Source organism: Manacus vitellinus, unplaced genomic scaffold (assembly GCF_001715985.3).
Source record: "Manacus vitellinus isolate BGI_N305 unplaced genomic scaffold, ASM171598v3 scaffold_28_pilon, whole genome shotgun sequence".
NCBI lineage: Eukaryota > Metazoa > Chordata > Aves > Passeriformes > Pipridae > Manacus > Manacus vitellinus.
The window spans coordinates 7,281,783-7,292,997 of NW_021940122.1; positions in this window are offsets into that span (position 1 = coordinate 7,281,783).

Here is an 11,215-nt window from a genome sequence, read left to right on the forward strand (position 1 = left end):
TAAAACAACCTGTTACGCAGCTCTCAGAACATCAAATTACCCCCTTATTTATAGTATATACACTTGCAACAATAAACCTCCCTTCTGAACTGCATTGGTCAATATAGATTTAAAAGGCTTTTCCCTTTTCAATCAACATCTCAATTTGTTGTTTAAGCATTCAGTGCTTTGGCTTGAGAGGAGCTGATCTCGTGACTTGCTGTAGGACTAGGTGATCAGGTTTGCAAAAACTTCTGTTTCCTCCACCGTGGTTCTCTGAAAAAAGGTGGTACCGCTCCAATTTTGTAATACCAGGTTCTTGCTCAGCTTACATCAGGAAGCCTGTGTTTTGCGCTTGGAAGAATATCTGGGAAATGTTGTCCCAAAAATTAAGGAAGAGGAAAAAGGATATTTCTTCAAGCTGTTAAGCAACATTTAAAAATATCTGTAAAATTCAAGAGACCTTTTCTGCAATAGCTCAAGCCTGTAAAGCATCAACCACTTGTAGTCCCCTCCATGCCCACCACAGCTCCTTTGGTCAGTCAGCAGAAATAATGTCTTTCTGCCAGTGCCCTGGGCACTAAGCCAGCCCCCAGAAGTCACATATTTCTCTAGGCTCCCTCCACGATGGCCAAGAGAGCCAGACAAGCCCAAGCTCAGGCACAGCGCTTCAGCCACCCCAGTCCTGCCAGTCAGCAGCTGGTCACCAGCACCCTGAGCCCATCCAAGGGCCACCACAGCTGACCAGCTCGGGGTCCACTGAGCCAGGAGGGGAGCCCTCTACCCCATTCCCCGGTCCTGCTGGCCAGCATGGTGGTTTGGGGTTCTCCATCACTCAGCTTGTTTCAGCCTCCTGTTATTTCAGCTAGGGAAGAGCTGATCCCCTCCAATTCTTCCCCAGTCTTTTCCATCTCTTCTCTTTATTGCCAGTGACTTCCTCAGGGCAAGGAAATATTTTCTTTTACACGTTGGTACAATACTTAGGGAATTATTTGCATACTTTTATGGGCGGTTCATGCCCTTGCCTGGAGACGCAGGAAAAGAGGATTGCATGGGTGTGACGTGCATTAGCTCTTCAGAACATACCTCGGGAAGGCTGTCTGGTGAGTTAGGCAATGCCCTTGGAGAGGTTTGTGTGCACACTCTAAAGGTAATAAGCTTCAAAGAATGAAGACAAGGCTGCTGGTGTTTGTTACTGTTGTCTTCCTACTCATCGGGGTGTAAGTACGAGAGAGGAAGCTCCATCTGTTTATGTAGGAACTGGAAGCTTTCTCATCCATCCATTGGGATTGACTGGAGATGACTCAGACTGTTTTCCTCATCACTTGTTTGCAATATATATATTTCCATGTATTTACTTCAGTGATGTCTTAGTCTTAAAATTTCCAGGTGTAGGTATTCCAAAAGAGACATCCAAGCAAACCTTCCTTGTGAGAGTACTGCTTTTGCTGTCACAAGAGAGTTCTGTTGGTTTAACTGATTTCAGTAAGTGAAACAAAAATGACTATATATTGGCAAAATGACTTACAAGTGGATTCAACTGCATTGCACTATGGTTCTTGTCATTATGGAAATTTCAACATCTCTGCCAAAAAAAAAAAAAAAGATGGAAGAAGAAAAAAAAGATGTTCCTTAATAATATTGCTATTCTGGCACAAAAAAAACTTTCACAGACATGCCTTAATTTTCCCAGGTATTCACTTAACTTTTGATTAGCCTCTACCCACTAAATACTTTCAATTTAGCTAAAGACTGGGCTTGAAACAAGTTAGTGCATCCAGCATCCTTCTGAACATTCGTATATATATGAGAACAAGATCTGAACTCTGACACTGAGCCCTCAAACAAAAATAAAATCCTCAGACTCTTTAGAACTGAGAAAATTCAGCTTTGGAAATGCTGGCTTTGGGTTTTGGTTTTTTCTTCTTTTATCTGCAACAGAGGAATCTTCTGGATTTGAGCATTAGGTCAGAACATCTTGAGGCTTAAGGGTGGATCTCAATTATCCAGCCCAGGTCTATCACTAACCATAATGGGCTCTCTGAATCGTTTCTTGAGGACATGCCCATGCAGACAATAGCTATGTGCTGGCAAGCCAGGGTCTAAATGTATCTAAACACCATATAATTATTAAAAAAACCACACTAGGGGATAGGGAACTGGGCTGCTGTACTGCATGTACTTGGCTGATACCTGGGCACTGTACAGAGCAATGTCACTGCAGGAGAAAAGCATGTTCTCCTGGGACATGCTATTCCTCAGAGCTGCTCTCCTGGTCTGCCACAGTAATTGCCTCTTGGAGTGCTAGATGTAAACGTTATGGCCCCAGGGAATGCTGCTTTTCAGCAGCCTGTGGGAAAGAACAAAGAGGACAACAAGAGAGTGCCTGGAGCAAAGCACAGGGCTAGACATCTCATTCTTCATCAGGGGAAAACCCAAGCTACAAGTCAGCAGATTTACCACAATTTTAGGTGCTGTTAACCCAGCCTTTAAAGTCCTGGTGCATGTATGTGTTGCATGAAAGTAAATCTGCACTTGCCCAAAAGCAGCCTGTGCCAGAAGGACATTGAAAACAACCATCAACATTCTGGTGAAGAGCTGATTGATAACCACCTTAAGAGAGGCTGGGCTTTCAGGTTTGCCTGGAACTGTGTGATCCCAAGCAGAACATGGGCAGATCTTTGCCATGAACTTTCCAAGGAGCTGTGGCAAGACTAGTTTTTGTGCAATTCACTGTCCCCAACTTTAGCTTATTGAAAAGTTTAGGTTTTTGAACAGGGCCAAAGTCAGTGGAGAAACATGGGGTCTTCTGACACCTCACTCTAGGATCAGTGGCAGATGTCAGCAGAATGAGTTGCTCCTTGAAGAGGTGCTCTCTAGTGAGTGTGGAAACAGCACAAATCCCACCCTGGTTCCTTTGTGCTGATATCTTTGTCCCTCCAGTACAATGTAGGTAATGAAACTATGAGGTTCTTAGTATGGGACTACAACTGGGAGAGTCAGTTTGCCAGCTGGGTAAATCCAAAAGTGGCTAATGCATTGCAACAAAGCAGCTATGAGAGCACAAGTGAGCTCTCAAAAGGGTGTACACATGCACCTCTTCCTACTCATGGCAAATGGACAGCATCCTGTCCTCAGCCCTGAGCAGCCATGGGAACTAAAGCTTTATAATTCACATGATCTTCCTCAGCATGATCTTCTTCCTGTGTGCATCGTACATGCCTCATCAGCTGCCAGCTCGTACTTTTGCTAATTTGATTAAACACAGGACCACTTTTTTTTAATCTGGGTGTAATCCCTACGACAGAGCTATTACTGCCTCTGGTTGATGTGCAACTCTTTTATCTAGGGCAGCCAGAAGAGTGTGACAGTTGCATGATTGTCTGCCTGGTACAATGGGTGGTCCCTGGTCAGGAAGAAAGGACCTGCCACCCTGTTCCCCTCAGCTGCACGGAGGGACTACTGAGGTGCCTTGGTGGTACAGGGGAGTGCCTGGGGCAGCCTGAAAGCTATAACTCACAGGCATATTTGGATAGATAACTTGGAGTGGCCTCCTGCACATCTTAGTGCAGGGCTGTAAATCCCCTTGGCCTGCAAAACCCCAAGGCCAGAGAGGGTAGAAGAAGAAATGGAGCAGCATCCTCCCCAGAGCTTGCCTCTGGAAGCTGGCTCTGTCCTGCCAGCAGGGACTATGTGACATGCACTCCAAGAGGAGATAATGCAGGTCCTCCCTGGTTTTAGTCTGAGCCACCGTTGCTCTGCACTAACTTTTAGGAATGTGATGAGCTCCCTGGTGTTCTGCTCTGCTGTCAGACCAAGGCTATGCTCAGCACAAGGTCACGGTGGGGTGCTAGGCTAGCAGTGTCAAGACATGTTCCTGTGATTATGTCACACACCAGTGCCCATTGCCCATTCAAGCCCTTTCTTTGCAACACATGCAGAAGCTGATTAAAGTACAAGAACCTCCATGTCCTCTGGTCTTTACGCAGAGTAAGCAGCAATACAGTCAACACTTTGCTAGGACTTTGCTCTAATCTTCACGGATCCAGTGAACTTCATCCACAGTAAAGGTGAAGCTGCAAGCTTATGCAGGTTCTTTCTGAAACTATAGGAGAACTATATCTTGTCCTTCCCATTGCAGTAAGCAACCATACTGGTTTATTTAAAATATAAAGCAAACATATATGCATGCATTTGTGTGAAACTCTGCTGGAAAAACTCTGGGCTAGCACTTGTCCTTGTGGACACCAGAAATTCCAAGTAACACCAGTGACAGATAAGGGGTTAGGCAGAACTCTTTAGCAAAGGACAGAATGGATTTCTAAGTATTCGCTTTCAAGTAGATACTATACCTCTCCACAACACAGAGGAACCCTTCTCAAGATCTCAGTTACTGCTAGTAGAGGCTGCTTTTTAAGATCTCTTATTTGGGTTCTAAACATACAGGCACAGAATTTTTAAAATCACATTTTTGTAAAAGCCAGCAACCTTGTCAGCCATGCCTGTCATCTGAGTTCTCTCTCATTCAGCAATTCTGTTCCTGTAATTAATTTTCTTACTTTTTCCATGGGATAATATTACAGAGTGTTGATAAGAAGCTCTTGTATTTTGCCCCAGAACAGTGATCAGTGCAAACAGGTAGGTTTTAAAAACCTTGAGGAGAAAGATATTCTGCAAACAGGACTTGTTACTGAATTAAAATTGTGTTGCAAGTAAGGAAGACTTGAAGCAAAAATCTATAGCTGGTCAGTACTTTGCTTGCTCATGCCTATTTGAGTTTCTCTGGGCAGTAAACACTGGGAATATAACACATCCTTGGGCTATAGCCCATCCTCACAGAAAATTCTGCTGCTGAATATGCACTTCTTAATAAGGGTAACTGCTCATCTCAAGACTATAATGATACCAATGCACTCATGCCATGGACTGCAACCCACCGTTCTGGCAGTTCTCTTGTTTTATTTTCCCACCGCAAAAGCTGGAATGAATTGTATTTGTTGGTGAGGCTTATTTTTGCTGGCTTTCCATCTCAGGCAGTGGAAGATTTTATGGAGCTATCTTGTCTGCTTCAAAACCTTTTTTTAATCATCCTTTTTCCCGGCAGTTACATTGTCCTGAAATAGCCCTGTATACAAACATCAATCATGCATATGTGCTTCATGTTTCCCAGGGTACAAAACTCTCTCTGCAAACACCATTTAGGAAAACTACAGTGAGATGTACCTTCTGGCCACCAACTTGGCTGGCTTTGGCTAGTGTAGGTGACATGCTTGCTTTCCTAGACTTCTTGTGCATCTCAGCTAAGATGACAAGCAATTTATCTGCATGTAAACTCCAGAAGTCAGGAATACTTCTGTGTGTCAGGGATTAGGACCATACTCAGATTGCCCCAAATCCAGACTAGGTGAGGCTTGCATGTTTCATAGCCCCTTCCCCAGCTTTGTCACGTCTGCAGGACCCCAGGGGCATCCTACTTGAGGCCCTACCTCTATGCCTCAGGAAGACATTTCCTTTCTAATTCCAAGTGCTTCTCCTAACTGCTGTGAAGCTCTTGGCCATTATAAGCTATACAGGAACTACACTTGATTACCAGCAAATCGGGGGGCTCCTGTCTCCCATGTTGGGCTGGCAATGCTGGTTTATGGCAATGCTGCCTTGTGCTGGCACTGCTGTTACTGTGGATCTGGTGTGAGAGCAGATCTCCAAATAAAAGACTCCAAAGAAATAAAATGGGGGATGCTTTCTGCACATTTGTTTCAAGTGGGACCAGTTCTCCAACCTGCTTCACAGTGTTTGTCCATAGCACTTGAGCCCATATAGCTGCTGGGAGAGATGGGAAGTGCCAGGGCAACTAAAAGAAAGGACAGAGGATTATGGTGGTGAGGCAAAGCTTTTGCCCTCCTAGAGCTGATGGATGTTTCGAGACACCCAGACACAGTCTCAGACCTCTGAATGATGAGATTACCCTCTTTTTCTTACTGAGATGTACCTGGGGGATACGCCTTTTCTCATTTTGGTTTCCTCCTTACCACAGGCTGTTTTTTAAAAAATTACATAAAGGCAACAATGAAATGTCTGCTCTGTAGTGTTTGCCTTATCACAATACCTGGCTTTACAGCTTTTTGCAAAAGTCTTCATTGGGGCTGGATTATTCCAAAAGTGAACCTGCACAATGACTGTCTCCATTTCAGAGCCCACTACTTTTCTCTGTTATCCTGAGGCTGTATAGAAGAATTTTGCCGGTTCAGGTAAAAAAAACCACCAAAAAACAAAAAATCAATTGTTCAACAACCAGTGCCTTCCCATAGCTCAAGCACTACCATGACAGTTTGATAACCAGCTGAAAAATGTGTCTGGTGGAAGACCCAGAGTGAGAGTCTGGGCCTTGAGAACAGGGTCCTGATCCATAATCTATTACTGTACACAGTACTTGCCAAGAGAGCCCACACAGTGAGGTAACATTGCACCATGCTCTCTCCTTCCTTGAATAAAAAGTGCCTGCTCTAATGAGAAGCAAGTCCCTGATTCAGCAAAGCACTTAAGTGTTTTGATGAACTGGGGCCAAACTGAACATCTTGTGCAGAACTCAGCTGTCTAGTGAACAATATCAAATATTTTATTGATGGATGCAGACTTAAATGAAAATTAAAGATGTGGCTATTTAAGGCCTTAGGTGCCCAAACTCATATTGTTCATTTTTTATTGTATTAAAGTATTTGTACGGGAACAGAAGAAACCACCTCCAGAAAATCCATCCCCGTCATGCTGGGAAGAATATTCTCAGTCCTCCCCCAGAACCCTGTCAATTTGATGGCTTATGTAGCTTGCTTAGAAACTGGCCACATTCAAGCTATCTCAGATCCACAAGTTCCAGCCGTATCTTCTCTTTTCCTACCAGGAACACCCAAGCTGTAGTACCCCTATTGGCTGCATAAGGTATGGGGAAGTGAGGCACAGCCTCCTGTAGGCCAGGTCAGATATTAGAAGGTATGATTGACATGGTGGAGCACCACTAGACAGGTCTTAATATTCTGCTGCCACCCTTACTTGGCCATCAGTCAACAGGAAGGGCACTGAGCTCTGTGCTGACCTTGGTCTCTGAGGCTGCAGCCAGCAAGGGTCCCTGTCAGGCTGCTCTCCTCCCCCCCAAAACCTCCGGCCGTCCTGCTAAAAGGGTCTCTCCAATTCACAGAACATCAGTCTTGGAAAATGAAGCATTATGGCAAGGGAACACAAACCTCAGTCTGTTAAAGCTGGCTCCCTCTCATTCCTTGTGCATTCCTGAAATGCTGGATGCAGCACTGTGCTGTAATTGAAGGCTACACCGCAGTGTATGCAGACAGGTGGAGAGAGCAGAGGTTGGACTTTGCAAATCCTGACTTCTCTCAGGGTGTTTCTCTTTGGAAATGTTGTCTTTTTCCAATGAAAATTTTTAGTGGAAAGTTATCAATGCCTTTTGTATGTTTGAAAATGTATCTGCAGCATAGTAATATGCCAAACAGAGCTGTTTCTAATATGGCAACACATACTTTATTTTTTTCTCCTTGTCCACCCTAGAGCAAAAATCTTCAACTCCCTTTTACTTATCAACAATACACCCACTTGTCCTCTCAGTTAGGTAGAAAACATCAAAGTATGGCTTAAGAAAAAGAAATCTGTCACTTTTTCACCAGCTTGTATATACTTAGATGCAACCACCTCCCTGCCATGAAATATAGGCAAATGCAAATGGAAGGAAAATTTAGAAAAAAAAAAAAGGAATACATGGAGACATTTTTGGCTAAATCTTATGCTCTCTTAGATTTATTCCCATACAGCTACTAGTGCTCAAATGATTTCCAGAGCAAGCACAAGTTACATGGCACTCAGTTTATCTGCTCTGGAATGGCAAAGTGCACACATAGATATACACTGTGGTTCCAGGGAGTCTAGGGATTTCAAAGCTGCTTTATCTCCCAGATAACTCACTGGCAAAGAAGGGTGAATTAAAAACAGTGTTGGTATCAAAAAACGGAATGATAGGTTATTAGTATGGGCTTTAAAAAAGAAGTGTCATTTAAGGACATCTTACAGATTCGTTCAGAGCAAGAGCTTAACCCTCTATTTTTTGATTTGTGGATTCTTAAACATTTTTCCCAAAGAAGCACAAATATTTAAATTGCGTATTTCATTGTATTGGCTATAGCTTTGCTTTTTGTGTTCTCACAGCATCCCCTCCCTCCAAGTAGTCTTTGGGGATCTGTGAACCAGTAGTAAAACCCCATGTCCTAGCAGTTGGACAGGAACCACACTCTCCTAAATCCCACACATTGATCTGATTCACTGCATGACTCTAGTAAGCCTCCATCCACCTCCTCTCAGGTAAAACACCTTATCTCTTAAAGTGATCTCATTATAGGCTGGAGACAAGACAGAAGAGGGTGTGACACCTGTACTTACAAAATACAGTTTCATACACCTTGTTTTTGTGTTTTCTATCTGAAGGGGGGTGGCCTTCAAAAAGCATGAATCCCTTTTGACCAGTTTTCTGAACCACACTGACAGAGACCTCATGGTGGAGCACATCTCGCTTTATCCACACTGCTGCTGCTTTTGTTGCCTGCTGTAGTTTGCTGTGGGTAACCATGTCCTCTGGAGACTCTTAAGATAAGGTACAAGTGGATGAGGGAAAACAGCTTATTTGGGCCCAACTCCCTTTTTTCGCTAAGTAGGAGCTGCAGGAGCTTTTCCTCTCTGCTGGTAAGGGCACTGTAGTATCCATAGGCAAACTGCCCCAACATGTACCTTGCCACTGAAGAAGCTGCTGTGGTTTTCAAGGTGAAGGCTTAAGTGTGGCTCTTGTTGCAACACATCCAAAAGCCTGGTGAACATGGGAGAGGTCACAAAAAGTAAAAACAGGTGGGAGATCACACTCTTTCCTACTCTGGGTACTATCCACTGCTGGCATCTTAGTTTTCCCAGCCAATGCAATGCTAGGCAGTGGCAGTTGTAAAGGGATAAAGAAGATTTGCTTCTCTGTGTCGAGCTACATGTCATCTGTTACTGGAAGCAGGAATATGCCTGAGTGGAAGCTGTCATATGTAGCAGCAAGAGCAAACGGCTTTCAGACCCTTGGACTCTTAAGTGGAACCTCCTAAAGCTTTTCTGCATGCATGCTTCCCTCTCTGTTTTCCTGTTCCTAAAATGGCCATAATAAAACTCCCTGCTGTAAAACAATCCCAGCTTTTTGAAGTAAAAAATGTGGCAGATGGGCCTTGTGATGTCCACAGGTGCAGGCATTCACATAACACTCTGCACTGTTTTAGCTAAGGCCCAGACTTCTCATTTCAACACATCCCATGCTACCTACTCCTGGAATTCAAATACCATTCAGCAGCCCACAACCACACCAGTGAGTGGTCTGAAGGTAAAAACAATGTATTGATGCAGATCTGCAAAATAACAATTCATGATTATTCCTGGGATGAAGTGAGAGGGACAAACAGCCAAAGAGGAGTTTTCAGGTATTAAAACCTGATTTGGATCTCGCCCGCTGGCAGGAGGTGAAGTTCCCTGTAGGTTATCTCTGTTTCTCTTAGTCACCCTGCCAAGGTATCAAAGAGTTCGTAATTGCTTGTAGATACTGAAAACAGAGCTCTCCTGATTTTTCTTAAAGGTAATCTCACTGATACCTATTACAGAGGGAGAACACAAGCATTTCTAATATGGAATATTACTCTATCCTCTGTGCCTGGTTTGACGTAATAAAATTTCCTTTGATCCGTATGGATTTGCTCTCTGTTTAATTCACTGCCAGTAACAGAACTGAGACACATTTGTCTCCTGAAAGAGACACTAATCTGAGTTTACAGCACCACAGTGGCACACTACAGTTTCATATGATGAAGAAATGGCAACACATAACTATCCCAAGGCAAAAGATGGATCAAACTGATAGTGTGCCAAATCAACTACACTGGTTAGGTGGAACTTCAAGGGGCAATATAGTGCAGAAGTCATCTGAAGGTCTTCTTTCAGTGTCCTATTGATGATACTTCACTGCCACAGAGAAAGAGACCCAAGTTTGGTATGCTGAATTGCTCTTAGGGAGTGAAATGCTTTTAAGGAGTGAAAATGAAATAAATAGGTGATTTAAAGTTCTGAAACTTCTACTCAGTTCCTAATGCCTATCCCCTTCTCCCCACCTGCTGGCAAGAGCCAAGCCATTCCTGGGAAGTCTTAAAAGAAAATCTCACAGGTAATCAATGAGAGCTATCTGAAAGCATTGCCTTGTGGTTAAATCAGTGCAGCTTGGTAGGGAGATGGCTGCCCAGGTGCCATGTTTTTGTAGGTGAACCAAAAGCTTCAGTCTCTCAGTCTGCCAGCACAGTGCCAGATCCCATAAAGACCATCAGAGGCACAAAATGGTGCTTATGCAGAAAACTGAAAAAGCGTCTCTGAAATGCTGGCCTGCTGTCTAAAATTGCATCTGATCTCACTGCTGGTTTTTATTTTCAAGTTCAGTGTGTTCTGTTGCAGAAGCACCTCAGAACTGAGCGGTCAAGCTGTTTGTAAGTCCAGCTGGAGTCACAAAGATGGAGCATCCTGCATGTCTGCAAGTGGCAGATCTATCAGAAGCTAAAAGCTGGTCTAGGAGGCAGTGATAGGACCAAGCTCCCCTGCCACTATGGTGCCTCCACACACAACTATCTAAAAAAACATGATGGTTGTAGTGGCAAACATTCCTTTTACATACACGGGTCAAACACTTTGATGAGCAAGCTCTTGTGCAGCATGTTTAAGGCTTGAATTCAGTTCTCTTCTCCTGTGGAGGGGAGTTTCAAGCCTTGCTTAGCAGGGAAGTGCTGTAACCATGTTCCTTCTCTGCAAGAAAGTTCACAGCTAATTTTTTCAGCTAGGAAAGACTCCTGAAACACTTGCTCATTTCCAAGTTCATACAGGGTTACTAAGCCATCAAAAGTGAAAAGGATCATCAGTTGATTTTCTTTGCCAGAGAATCTACACAGAAGTAAAAGCTAAAGTGAACAAACTTTTGCAGGAAAAAAAAAAAAAAAAAAGGCAAAATGAGCAAACACAGATTCAGAACTTCTGCATTCCTCTTTCCCAGAATGGAAGGATGGCCCTAACCAGGCTAGGTTCCCTGGCTAAGCTCCCTGAGCAGCGGAGGGCACAGAAAGCTGCCCTGTAACTCCTCAGTCACCAAGATCAGTTTCTGGCAAATACACGCACACTTCGC